We start from the raw sequence: 14,338 nt of genomic DNA, 5'->3' as shown, positions 1-14,338 counted from the left end.
ATCAGTATAGTGGCAGGGATACCTCTGTTACACATTGATCAGTGTGGTGGTCGGGGGAAAAAATTATGCACGACCATCAGCGTAAATTCCGGGGCCACACCAGGTGTGCGCCCATCATAATTGTTCATGTGGATACAACTGGTGCGCACCCATCAGTGTGATGGCAGGGGCAAAAACTGGTGTGCACCCATCAGTTCTGTGGCCAGGGCCACACATTGAGAGCAACCATCTGCGTGCTGACCTGGGATACACCTTTTTCGCGTACATCAGCATGGTGGCCAGTGCCTCACATGGTGCATGCTTATCAGCATAGTGGCTGGAGCCAAACAAGTGGCATGCCCTTCAGTATGGTGAGTAGGTTCACAAATACTTTGCATATGTCAAAGCTGTAGCCGGGGTATAATAATAACCATCAGCATGTTGACCATGGCCACATCTGTTGCACTTACATTTGCATGGTTTCCAGGTCCAACATTATTTTGCCCCCCTTAACCTGGTGGCCGATGATACTCCTGTGCGCGGCCATTAGTGTAGAGATCTTGGCGTCAAATTGTACGCGCCCATTAGCATGGTGGCCTTGAATAAATATTTTTCGTATTCATAAGAGTGGCGGATGAGAACTAAACTTGTGCGTGCCTTTCATCGTGGTGGTCGGGGCCATACCTATTCGCACCTATCAAAATAATTGCTGGGGCAATGCCTAGTGTGTGCTCGTGCACATCGATCGGCGTCTTGGCCTGAGATAATGTTGTTGCGCGCCAGTCAGCATTGTTGTCGAGGCCCCACCTGGTGCTAGCAAATCAGTGTTACAGCCGGGGTGCACATGGTGCGCAGACATCAGTTTGGTGGCTGAGACTATTCCTTAAGCATCCTACAGTGTGGTGGCCGTGGCTACACCTTTTATGGCCCCATAAGCAGGGTAGCCTGGGCCACATTTGGTGCACGCCTATCAGCTTGGTGGCTGTAACTACAAATAGTACTGCGCCAAAAAAATTGTGGCAAGGACACACCTGTTGCACGCCCATTAGCTTGGATACCGGGGCTATACCATAAGCTTGCCCATCGGAGTTGTGTCCAGTGCCTATATCGTGGGCGCCTTTCTGCATATCGGCTGGGGCAACACTTTGTGCAAGCCCCTCCGTGTGTTAGCCAAGGAAACACATGTTGCCCGCCCATCAGCATTGTGCTTGAGGGTAAATATTGTGTGCGCTCATCGGCATGGTGGCCGGAGCCACATATATTACACACCTTTCAGCATGGTAGCCAAGACTATACCCATTGCGCACCTATCAGTGTTGTAAACTGGGGCACAAACAGTTTGCGCTGATAAGAATGGTGGCCGAAGCCACACTTAATGTGCGCCAATCATAATTGTGGCTTGGGATACCCTTGTTTGACATACATAAGCTATTTTGCCGGGAATACATCTTGTACACACCCATCAGCTTGGTGGCTGGGTTCACACATGGTTCACACCAATCAGTGTGGTGGCCAGTGCCACACATTTTGCGCCCCAATTAGCATTGTGCCTAGGGCCTCAACTGGTGCGCACATTTTAGTGTGGTGGCTGGGGCAATGCCAAGTCGCACCCATAAGCATGGTGGCCTGAGGTACACCTGTTGTGCATCCATTACTGTGGTGCCCAGGTCCACACCTTGTTTATACTCAACAACATGTTGGCATGGGGCTATACCTGCTGCGCGATCTTTAGTGTGGTGAACTGGGATACAAATTTTACACATTCATCAGTGTGGTGGTCAGGTCAATACCAGATGTGCGCTTATCAGCACAGTGGCTTGGGACAAACCTGTTGAGATTTCATCTGATTGCCAGAGCCACAATTAAAGAGTACTTTTAATTTGTTGGCCTGGAATACCCTTGTCTGCATATATAATCGTGGTGCCGAGGCCACACATAGTATGCATCCTTCAGCTTAATTCCAGAGTCAGTCTTGGTTCCGCCATCAGTGAGGTGGCCGAAGATACGCCTGGTGCACGCCTATCAGAATGGAGGTTGAGGAGACACATATTATGTTCTCATTAGCCTGGTTACCTTAGATAAGCCTTTTAGAAAATAAATTAGAATGGTGGGTAGGGCCTCACCTAGTGCGCATCCATCAGCATGGTGGCAGTGGCCACACTTGGTGCATGCCCATAAGATTGGTTTCTGGGGCCACACTTGGTGCACATCGGTCAACACGGTGGCCAGGGCCACATCTAATGCACCCAATTTATCATGGTGGCCGGTGCCACAACAAATCAGCACTTAATAGTGTTATGGTCGGGGCAACAGCTAGTCGTGCCCATTAGTGTGGTGGCCTGGGATAAACCTGTTGGGCATCTATCACCATGTGTCACTGAGCTAAACCTGATTTATGCCCATCAGCGAGTTGGTATGGGGCTATAACTTTAGTGCGATCTTCAGCCTTGTGGCATGGGATAAAACTGTTTACGTTCATCGTGGTGGTGGCCGGGACCAAACCAGGTGCACGCTTACCAGCAGGATAGTTTGGGCCAAACCTGTAATGCGCCCATCAGTGTGGTGGCCAGAGCCGAACTTGATGCACACCTATTTGTGTGGTGACCAGGTATACACTTCGTAAGTGCACATAAACCTAGTTCATTCCCATCAGCGAGTTAATACAAGGCTTAACCTGATTTGCGACCATCATCGTGGTTACCTGAACTAAATCTAATGCGTGCTAATTTCCGATGTGGCCAGGGCCACACAGGTTGCACGCATACTAAAGTGGTGCCGGGGCCAAACCTTATGCATGCTGATTAGCATGGTTGCCTGGGATTTAGAAGTGGTGCGTCCATAATGTGGTGGCCAGAGATTTACCTAGTGCATGAGCAAAAACTTGGTGACCATGCCACAACTGGTGCGCATCTATTAGGAAGATATCCGTGATTACACCTTGTCCGCACCCATTAACATGGTGTCTGGCGATACACAATTTCGTGCCCATCAGTGTAGTGGCTGAAACCTCACCCGGTATATGCCTATCAGCATGGTGGTCTGGAATACCTCTTTTGCACGTTTATCTCCATGGTGGCCGGGGCCAGACCTTGTGCGCGCCCATTAGCATTAGCCAGGGATACACATGTTGCGCGCCAATCAATGTGGGCACTGATATCACACATGGTGCGCACCTAACTGTGTGATGGCCAGGGCTATACCTAGTGTGTGTCCATCAGCATGTTTGGCGGGTATACATCAGCTATGCGCCAATAAGTGTGGTGGCCAAGGTTACACCTGTTGCGCGCCTATCAGTGTTATAGCTGAGCCACTCTTAGTGTCCATCCAACAGCATGGTGGCCTGGAATAAAATTGTTGCACGCCAATCTGCGTGGTTTTCATGGCCCCACCTTGTACATCAGCGTGATGGCCGGGCATTTACTTGGTGCGCACACATCAGTTTGGTGGCTGGAGCAACATCTTGTGCACACCTATCAATGTTGATACCGGGCCACACCTAGTGTGTGCCCATTAGCATGGTATACTTGGGATACACATGTTGCATGCCTGGTACACAGCACTTAGCATAGTGCATGCCTATAACAATACTGGCCAGGGCCATACCAGGGGTGGGATTATTGCGTGGTAGTGGAAGCCACAACTTCGCACACCTATAAGCATGATCACTGCAGTCTTAACTAATTTGCATCCAACAGCATGGTGGTCGGGGCTACTCCTAGTGCTCGCCTATCATCGTGGTTGCCGTGGCTACAACATTTGCGCGACTATCAGCATTCTGACCAGTGTCACTTTTGATGTGTGCTTATCAGCGTGCTAACTGAATGTCCATGCTAATAAGTGCCTATGAGAATTTTGGCAGAGATAGCCCTGTTGTGAATTATATAGTGTTGTGGCTTGGGCCAAACATATGGCACCCATCAGCGTAATTGCCAGGGCCACACTAGTTGTGTGCCTATCAATGTGGTGCCTGTGGACACAACTGGCACAAGCCTATCAGTGTGGTGGCAGAGCCCAAATCTGGTATGCACCAGTCAGCTAGGTTGCCGGGGCCACACCTTTAGAGCACCCATATGCATGCTGGCCTGGGCTACACCTTTTGCATGTACATCAGAATTATGGCTGGGGCCACACCTATTGTGTGTCCTTCAGCATGGTGAGTGGGGCCACAACATTTTTGAGCTTATTGAATTGGGTATGAGGAAAATATCTGGTGAACACCCATTATAATGATAACTAGGGCTACAGCATTTGCACTCCGATTTGGATGGCTTACAGGGCCATCATTATTTTGCAACCATCAGCCTGGTGGCCGAGGATACTCCTTGTGCACACCCAATCATGTAGAGGCAGTGACCACAAAGTGTGCGCACCCATTAGCAGGTGGCCTTGGATACACATTTTGCATATCCATTAGAGTGGTGGAAGGGGCCGAAACTAGTGCGTGACTATCATTGTGGTGGCCAAAGCCACACCTATGCACGCCTGTCAGCATAATTGCTGGGACAACACCTACTGCACGCCCATCAGCATGATGGCTGAAGCTACTCCTAGTGAACACCAAACAGCATGGTGACCTGGGATAACTCAGCTATGCATCTATGTACATAGTGGTCGGTGCCACTAATTGTGCATGCCCATCAGTATTTTGGCCAGGTATACACATTTAGAGCGCCCATCAGTGTGGTAAACGAGGCCACAAATAGTTTTCACGAAACAGCATGGTGGCTTGAGCCACTTTCTGGGGCACCAACAACAGCGTGGTGGCAAAAGCTACACTGTGTATGCCCCCATAAATGTGGTGCCCGGGGCCACAACAATGCGCGCTAATCATTGTAATTTCTGTGTCACACCAAGTGCGTGCCCATTAGCCTGGTGACCGAAGCTAAAACTACTGCATGCCAATTAGCATGTTCACCTGGGAAACCTCTGTTCAACATCCATCTGTGTGGTTTCTGGGGCCACCACTTCTGTGCATTCATCGGCTTGGTGGACAGGAATGCACATGATGCATGCTATCAGTGGGGTGGCCATGACCAAACCTATTTTTCCCACATCATTGTGGTGGCCAGGGCTACACCCTGTGCGGCACCCATCATTGTTGTGGCTGGGGCTTCACCTAGTGCATGCCCATTAACATTGTGGCCAGGGCCACATCTGTGTGGGCTAATCAATGTGGTAGCTGAAATAATCATCCGTGCTTATCAGATTGATGGCTGGGGCCACACCTCGTGCACATCCTACAGCGTGGTGGCTTGGACCGTAATTGGTGCTCACCTATCAGCGAGTTTGCTGGGGCTAAAGCTGTAGTGCGCACATCAGCATAATTGCTAGGGCCACATCTATTGCTCACCCATCAGCATGGTGCTTAGGGAAACTTATAGTGCGTACCCTTCAGAGTTGAGGCAGGGAAAAATCTGGTGTGCGCCTATCAGCATGATTGCTGGGGACACAACTGGAGAGCATCCATAAGTGGGTGGACATCGGATACAACTTTTGCATTTCCATCAGTGTGGTGGCCTGGACCACAACTAATGTTCGTCCATCATCTTGGTGGTCATTGTTCAGATGATGCGCCCCCATTAGTATGGTGGCAAAAGGCCTTAAATTGTGCACGCCCTACACAATTGTGACCTTAGTTATAAACGTTGTTTATTCATCAGATTGATGGCCGGGGCCACAACAGTTTAGTGCCTATTATAGTGGTTGTTGTTGCCACATATAGTGCGCAATCATTACATGGTAGCCAAGGCCACTTTTATTGTGCCCTATCAGAGTCTTGGTTGGGCCACACTGTGGTGCGCGACCATCAGCATTGTGGCTGGAGATATAATTAGTGCGTGCCCATCAGTGTGGTGACCAGTATACATATGTTGCGCGTACATAAGTGTAGTTTGCCAGGGATGCACATGGTGTGTGCCCATCAAGTTGTGCGTCCATCATTGTGGTGGCCGTGGAAAAACCTGTTGCCTAACCATTAGCAAGTTTGCAGAGGACACACTAGTTTTACACTTATCAGCATGGTAATCAGAGATACAGCTGTTGTAAGTCAATTTGCCTGTCGGTCAAGGTGTGCCGGAAATTAGGAATTTCGACATGTTTTTTTTTAAAATTTTATTATTATTTTTAATTGTTTTTGAAAATTTTTATTGTCTATATAATTTGGTTACTATGGGTGATTTACTTTTTGTTAGGCTGGTGTACTCCCCTTAGTTAAACTTTGTGCCAGTAGTCTGAAGCACCTTTCCCAGAGACCTATAGGATTTTTGCAGATCTAAGACTTTGTTGGAAGCCCGTTTTACATTTCCCTCGCTTACAGGCACGTCCCAGGCCTGTAACGTTACTTCACTTCATGACTAAATCTGCACACAACAGCTCTGGACGAGTTGTTACCATTTCTGAGAGACGAGCTGACCGTAGCCTTTACCGTCACGCAAACATCTTAGGTTCACTCCTTGAGAGTCACGTCATGGACACTCGTTCCCAGCGTCGTTGCACTTTTTGTTCACCCCCCTCCCCTCTCGGTTCTAAGAATTCGCCTAAGACCAATGAGCGGTCATAAACCCCAGCAGACAGCGACCGGCGTCAAGGACGACTTGCATAAAAAATGTGTGTGCAAAGATGGACCACCCCACGACATCTAGCTGCAGAAACAGTAACTTATTATCTTGGCCGCCAGAGTGCAGCTCCTGACTGCGCCCTTTAACCCCTGGTTTAAGCAGACGCCTTGAGCGAGTCGATTCTTTTTTATTTCAGACACCCCTCAACAGGTAATGTTAAAGTCGGCCAGTGCTACAAACTTCGAGACATCAGTCAGAGTTTTTTTATGATGCCCACTCGGGGAACTTCGGAACATTTCGGTCCGGACGTCCCAGTCCATTTCCCCCCCACCCAAAACTTTTGATAGAACATTTACTTTTAATTACGAGACGCGTTTCTTCGCGAGACACTTCGCTTCGCGACTGCAGACGGACCGTTTGCGATTATCGGCGAGTCGACAAGACACTGCAAGACTTCCATCCGGCCGCAACCGACGATGTAGTCGCTTAAATAAGGGATGCTATCCCTGTAATCTTCTTCAAGTAGTTTAGTCCGTCTGCATAGTATAAAGAGTGATAGTTATTTTTCTTTTAAATTATTTCTTTTGAAAGGATGAAAATGTCCGCACCCAGCCGCGTATTCGCGGGATCCAGTTCCTGGCTGGCGACGCATCGGTAAATAGAAGCCAACTTCCCTGTCTGGTGAGTGACGATCTGCGACTTTCCTCAACCTCCCCTTAACTTTTCCGGGCATTTTCTGCCCCGTATACTGTCTGTGTACAAGTTCTGATTAGTTTTGATTTGGACTGTTCGCAGACAGGGTGCGAGAGCCGGACACCGAATTGGCATTTTCATCTCCCTTCCTCAACAGCACACAGGCGCCCGGCATCATGTTCCCGCGTGATCTCCGGGAAACGAAGCCCCGACCTCCGGTGCTACTGTATCTTTCAACCTTTTTTTGAACTTTCCTAAATTACGCCGTCAGACGAAGTTCATCATATAAACATAATTTCTGGACTTTAAGTACATACCTTTACTGGGATAGTTTAAATATATTTGTATTTTTTATTGGTTTATGTATTTTTAATAAATGAAACTTTTTATAATTGAATTTAAGGTCGACCCATATTTTTTTTTCTTTCTGAATATACCTGAGATCTGTTTAATACGTAATTGATATTGTATGTTTATATTTTTTAAATATCTGTTATAAATTTTCCTTTAATAAATTTGATGTAATTATATTCAGACCCAATCACACCTTGTTTCTGTTCATTTCTAATAACATTGTGAAACCTTAAAGATCCCCAGCACAAAGGCCACAGCTTGTTCGCGCCCATCAGCATGGTACCCAGGGCTATCGATAGTACCAGCCAGTGAGCATGGTGGCCAGGAAGTTCTGCTGCATGCTTATTGTAGTGGTAACTGATGCCACAACTAATGCGCGATTATCAGCATGATGGCTAGGGTCACACCTGGTGCTCGCCCATTAGCATATTGGCAAGGGCTACACCTTGTGCGTGCCTATCAGCATGGTAGCAAAGGGCCACAAATTTCCCACACTTATCAGCATGGTAATAGAAGCCACACCTAATGTGCACCAATCCGCCTGGTGACAGGAATACCAGTGATGCACTTACATCAGTGTGCTGGACATAGAAACACCTGGTGCATGCCAATTAACATTACTTGCCCGGGGCCACACTTTGTTCTCACCCATCAGCATGGTAGTCTGGATTACAGCTGTTGTGCACCCAACAGTGTAATTACCGGGGCCACTCCTGGTGCACATCCATTAGTGTGTAGCCTGTAAATACACCTATTGTGCGCATCAGCATGGTGACGAGGCAAATCTGTTGTACGCCCATCAGAATTTTTGCTGGGGCAACACGTGGAGAGTATTCATCAGCATTCTGGTAGGAGACACACCTGTGCATGACCATTAGTGTGGTGTTCAGGGATACACCTGGTGTGCGCCCTTCAATGTTTATGCCATAGACATTACTGGTGCGGGCCCATAAGCCTTGTGGTCTAGGATACACCTGTTGCTCATATATAAGCGAGGTTGCCAGAGTCACACCTGGTGTTCGCCTATCAACATGAAGTCTATGGCTATTTCTAGTGTACGTCTATCAGCATTGTGTCTGGGGCCACAATATGTTGCGCGTCGAACCGCATAGTGGCCGGGGCAACACCAGGTTCGCACACATCAGAATGGAGGCTAAAGCTATAACTGTTGCCCACCCATCAGCATTGTGATGTTCCTGTTGCCACACATAATACAAACCCATCAAGGTTATTTCCAGTGCGCACTTATCTCCATTTTGGCCGTGGGCACACATGGTGCGCACTTATTACAGTGGTAAACCTTTATGAACCCCTAATATTGGTGTCCAAGGTCACAGTTGTTCACGAACATGACTGTGGGGCCAGGGCCACAAATTGTGCGAACTCATTAGTGTGGTGGCTGAGGTCACATCCAGTTTTCCCACATTTACTTTGTGGCCGGGACCACACTTCGTGCTGTCCCACCAGAGGTTTTCTGGGGCTTCTCCAGGAAAGTCCTGTTCAGGGTAATGGCATAAATATCCCTGTTGTGCATACACAATCTCGGTGGCAAGAGCCACACTTTTTTGTGCGCTTTCAGTATGGATACCGGGGTAACACATTTTGCGCTCCTATCAGCATAGTGGCCAGGGTCTCAAATAGTGTGCACCTATTATCGTGGTGGTCGATGCAAAAAAATAGTCGCATCCTTCAGCGTGGTGGCCTGTGATACTCTTGTGCTTCCATCACTGTGGTGCCCAGGACCAAACCTGGTTTATTCCCATCAGCGTGTTGTGATGAGCCTTTATTTGGTGCAAAATCTTCAGTATGGTGGCTTGGGACACAAATTTTGAACGTTCATCAGCATATTGGCCGGGGTTAAACGAGGTGAGTGCTTATCAGCATGGTGGCACGGCCAAACCTGTTGTCCAGTCATCAAAGTGGCGGTAAAAGACAAAACTGATGCTCGCTTAATTGCTTGTGACTAAGGATACACTTGGTGAACACACATCATGCTTGCTCCACATGTGGTTTGCGACCATCAACATGTTGGCTGGCACACACCTGGTGCGCGCCCATTTGCTTAGTAACCAGGGCCACACAGGCTGCGCGATGAAAAACTTGGTACTAGGGCCACAATTAGTGCGCACCTATCAACATGGTGGCTGGAGCCACTTATATTGTGCCTCCATCAGCGTGGAGCCTGGGATACATATGTGGTGCGCCCATCAGTGTGGTGGCCAGGGCTACATTAAGTGCGCGCAAAACATTGTGGTGGTCAGAGCTACACTTAAAGCGCGCACTGCAGCATTGTGTCCAGGGCCACAACTGCTGCACACCGATCAGTAAGTTAGCCTTGATTACAACTCGTCGACGCTCATGATCTTGATGGAAGGGGAATTTTCAGTTCGTGCCCTTTAACATGGTGGCTGAAACCTCACCTGTTACATGCCCATCAGAAAGGTAGCCTGGGATATATAGGTTTTGCGTTCATCTGCATGATGGCCAGGGCGATACCTTGTGCGTGTCCATCCGTATTTAACCCAGGGATACACATAGTGCGCGCCCACAGTGTGGTGGCCAAGGACACACATGGTTCACACCAATCAGTGTGCTGCCCTAGGATACTGTTGCATGCCAATTAGTGTAATTGCTAGGGCACAACATGGTAAATGCCCATTAGCATAGTGGCCTGGAATACATAAGTTGTGTGTCCATCAGCATGGTGGCTGTTGAAACACCTGGTGCACACTCATTAGCATGGGTGCTGGAGCCACACCCATTTTGCACCCATCAGAGTGGTGATATGGGATACAGCTTTTGCGCGTCCATCAGCATGGTGGTCGTGGCCAAACTTGGTACACGCCAATTAGTGTGATAACAAGAGCTAAACCAAATGCGCGCCGATAAGCATGGTAGACAGGGCCATATATGTGGGGACTTATCAGTGTGGTAGCCGAAGCATCTATTAATGCGTGCCTATCAGCATGATTGTCAAGGCATAACCTTGTGCATGTCCTACAGCATGGTTGCCGGGGCTGCACTTGGTGCTCGCCCATCAGCATGATGTTTTTTCAGGGCTGCACTAGGTGCTCACCCATTAACATGGTGGCCTGGAAAACAGTTTTTGCTCAATAAACTGCATTTTGTCCAGGGCCACATCTAGTGCGCGATTATCAGCATGTTAAACGATGCCAAAACTAATGCGCACCAATCAGCCTGGTGACAGGGATACCACTGTTGCGCATCCATTACAGTGGTAAACCATAGAAACATCTGGTGCATGCCCATTAGTGGAGTAGCCAGGCTACACCAAGATTGCAAAAATCAGTGTGGTGACCGGGGTTACAACTGATGCACGTACATCTGCCTAATTGCTGGGACCAAACCTGGTGCACGCCCATCAGCATGGTACTTGGGGATACACATGGTGCGTGCATATCAGCGTTAAACCGGGGCAAAATATGGTTTTAGCCATCAGCATTATTGCTAGGGACACAGTTAGTGAGCATCCATCAACATGATTTCCTTGGATAAAACATTTGCGTATCCATTATCGTGGTTGTGCATGCCTATCGGCATTTTGGCAGGCGCCACACATCTTGCGCGCCCTTCAGCTTGGAGGGTGGGACCACAACTATTGCGTTGTTACGGGTACCTGCGTACTCGTAGCATTCTAAGAATCTCCGCCCCTACTATCATTTGAGATGCCACCCGCACGACGCCGTATGGCATGGGTTTACTTCGGGAGACATCGGAGCTGGTCGGCCATTATCGGGAATTCGAACAAGTGACCAGAAGTGGCCGAAATCGGCGTTAGGCCGCCATATTGGTTGGCATTCTCTCTTGTGATTTTCGGGTATAAATAAGTCTGCCCCAGCTTACAGGCCCTCCGAAGAAGGTGTTCCCCTGCCCGACTAGCACCCAACTCTTCATCAGCTCTGTGGTCTAAGCCTACGCTGTCTAACTTCTGACCGCCGTCACCGCCACCCGAGAAGAGACCGACAACAATTTGGACTTGGTGAGAAAACATCGTTTCCATGTACACTTAAGGCACTTAATTTTTCGCGAATTGGAGAGAGCCTTCGGACTTATGCAGAATGTCGGCATCCTGAGTAGCCAATTGGTAAGTTAAACCTGGGACTTGGTGTTAGATGTGGTTGTTGTGCAGGTAGAAGATATAGGGCGCGCTGTGCCGAGTAGCAAGGACTTAGGTTGAGAGTGGTTAGGAACATACTAGAAGGGACTTAGAATAATGTCTTGACGCCTGGACTTTGACTTAGCTGCCGGTTGTTAACATATGTTGACTCGTGTGGTCCCGGACTTTGCTTCGCAGACAATTGTCGTGTGGAACCTGTGTACCGCAGGCGCGAGGAGCGAGCTGAACTTCTCGTACTGTCGGGGACTGTAACTAAGTGCCTGAGGTCAAATATTCGAGGACTGCAAACAACACTCGGTGACACCGAGACGACTGCAGGGTGTCCTCGCGGACGTTGAGAGAGCAAAAGAGGAAGAACGAGTGCAATTACGAGTGCAGTCCCGGCGGCTGGTAGCTGGCGCAGCGAGTAGGAAACCAGGAGGGAAGCGAGTACAAGTCCGACAATCTGAACTCACTATTCGGTAGTGTAACAGCGAAGAGCTGTAAATTTATCACTTCACCCCTGACGTTTGTAATTTTGGCATAAGATTTTACGACAGTCTACATTTATTTTATAATTTAATGATACAAGTTGTCCTTCAATATATTCGGTACGTCCTAAAGGGATTCTCATTAGTGAGAAATTAAACATTTTGCTTGTAGAGGATTTTTCCCTTAATTTAATCAATAAGTTTGTAAACATAGTTATAGAGGATTTTCCCCTGCTATAAGTTTCAGAAATATGTTTATTGTTTCATGTGTCGGCGTTTCTGATTATGGGCCTTGTATCATTTTTGAAGCCCAGTTGATATTCAAAACTTAAAACAGAACACTGAAAGAACTAAGCTTCAGCGCGGTATGGTTAAAGTAGCTATGTGTATGTAATTATTTGTTGGTGGTACTGTTAAAGAGTTGTGTTTAATAACATTCGATGGGCTTTGTCCATTCTTAGCTACGCTCGAAAATAACAGTGTAACAGTTGAAACTTCATGCATACACACACTATCTGCACCAAAAATACTTTAAGGGTAATCATTTGCTGTTAGCCCTGCTAACTGCATATCAGAGCAACACTTCTGTATGAAGCCATTGTCATCTGTTAAAAGCATCGTTATCTTACTGTCAATAAAACTAGATATTGCTCTGTATCTTTTGCATTACACTCGCTACTGTCATTAAGTAAGTACTTATATGGTATTCCTATTAATAATAGGGGTCCTCATATTACATAATGAGGTATGTGCGCTACTCTGCTGCATTAGCAGCTAGAGTTCGTGCAAGAAGCGTAAGAGCGCAGTTTCATAAGTGAACACTCATTAATTCAGATGTTTAAATTTATAATTTGTTTGTGTTTTTGTACTTCTAATGTAACGTACTACTCTGTGGAAATGGCTTTGCAAGGGACGAGTTGGATTAAGCAGGTGGCGAAATCAACCTTACTGCAAAAGCTACTCGACCCGAAGGTTCCGGATATAGACGCATGAGCGGTGACGCTTGAGGAGTTCCGGAAGATAGAGGGTAAGTGTTTATCTACATGTATCGAGTCGCCTTCAACACCCGTAAGTCGTAAAGTTGATGACAGTAAATTCTCGGAAAATAGTCTTTGGAAAATCATTGACAAATTACTTGGGATTAATTATTGTGCTCCCGAAAATGTAGTATGATTTTTGTATTCAGTTGAAGAAATTTTAGATTTAAAAATTATTTCTCATTGGGCGTTGTACGGATTATTAGCCTGTCAAGTGACTTCAGAGTTGCGTGAGATAGTGCTTCAGGCACAGGAAAATAATTGTACATGGGAGTAAGTGAAAAATAGTTTTATGAATTTATTGAAAAATGCAATAATATGTGAACATCTTTTTAATATTTTTCTTTGCAGACCTCAAAGATCTGACGAGTCAGGATTAGCTTATGTGACGGACATATTTCGAAACGTTAAAAATCTAGGTAACCCCTATCCCGAAAACGAATTAGTTTAAATTATGACAGATAATCTGAAATTCCTACTCGCGGACATATTGTCTAGTACGTATGCCACAGTCGATTGAGTATATAGAGACAGAAATTGTACGAGCCAAAAATCGCGTGTGTAGGCAGAGAATAGATAGTGTAGCGAATAAAGTAGTCGCGGTAGACGAGAACAAAGAACCATGTACCAATAAAATTAAACGATGTTGCAAATGTGGTAAACTCAATAACTTGCAACAGACTGCGGTGTTACAACTACTCGCAAAAAGGACCTATGGCTTACGCCTGTACTACATGGAAATTATATTTTTACTCTGCCGTGACTTTACCGAACGTAAAGGCGATAGATGTACTCGGACATGACTGGTAGTGTTTGCTTTTAACTGTCCTTAAATAATTTTCCCATAAAGGTTTAGTGTTGTAATCATGTGCATACCCAGAAATGACTTGTAATATTATGTATTACAATATTGTATTATGTTTTCTTTTTTCTCTAGATTGTGTCTTAGTCTTAGAGTAGTGCCAGCGATAGGAGATGGTCACCATGTTTTCTGGCACATTCGAAAGACACAGTTTGGACAGAAACCGGGGAGATTATGCTAAGGGTACCTGCGTACCCGTAACATTCAGAGACTCTCCGCCCCTACTTACATGTGAGAAGCCACCCGCA

The sequence above is a fragment of the Bacillus rossius genome, chromosome 2, assembly GCF_032445375.1.
Source record: "Bacillus rossius redtenbacheri isolate Brsri chromosome 2, Brsri_v3, whole genome shotgun sequence".
Classification (NCBI taxonomy): domain Eukaryota; kingdom Metazoa; phylum Arthropoda; class Insecta; order Phasmatodea; family Bacillidae; genus Bacillus; species Bacillus rossius.
This window is presented reverse-complemented; position numbering follows the sequence as displayed.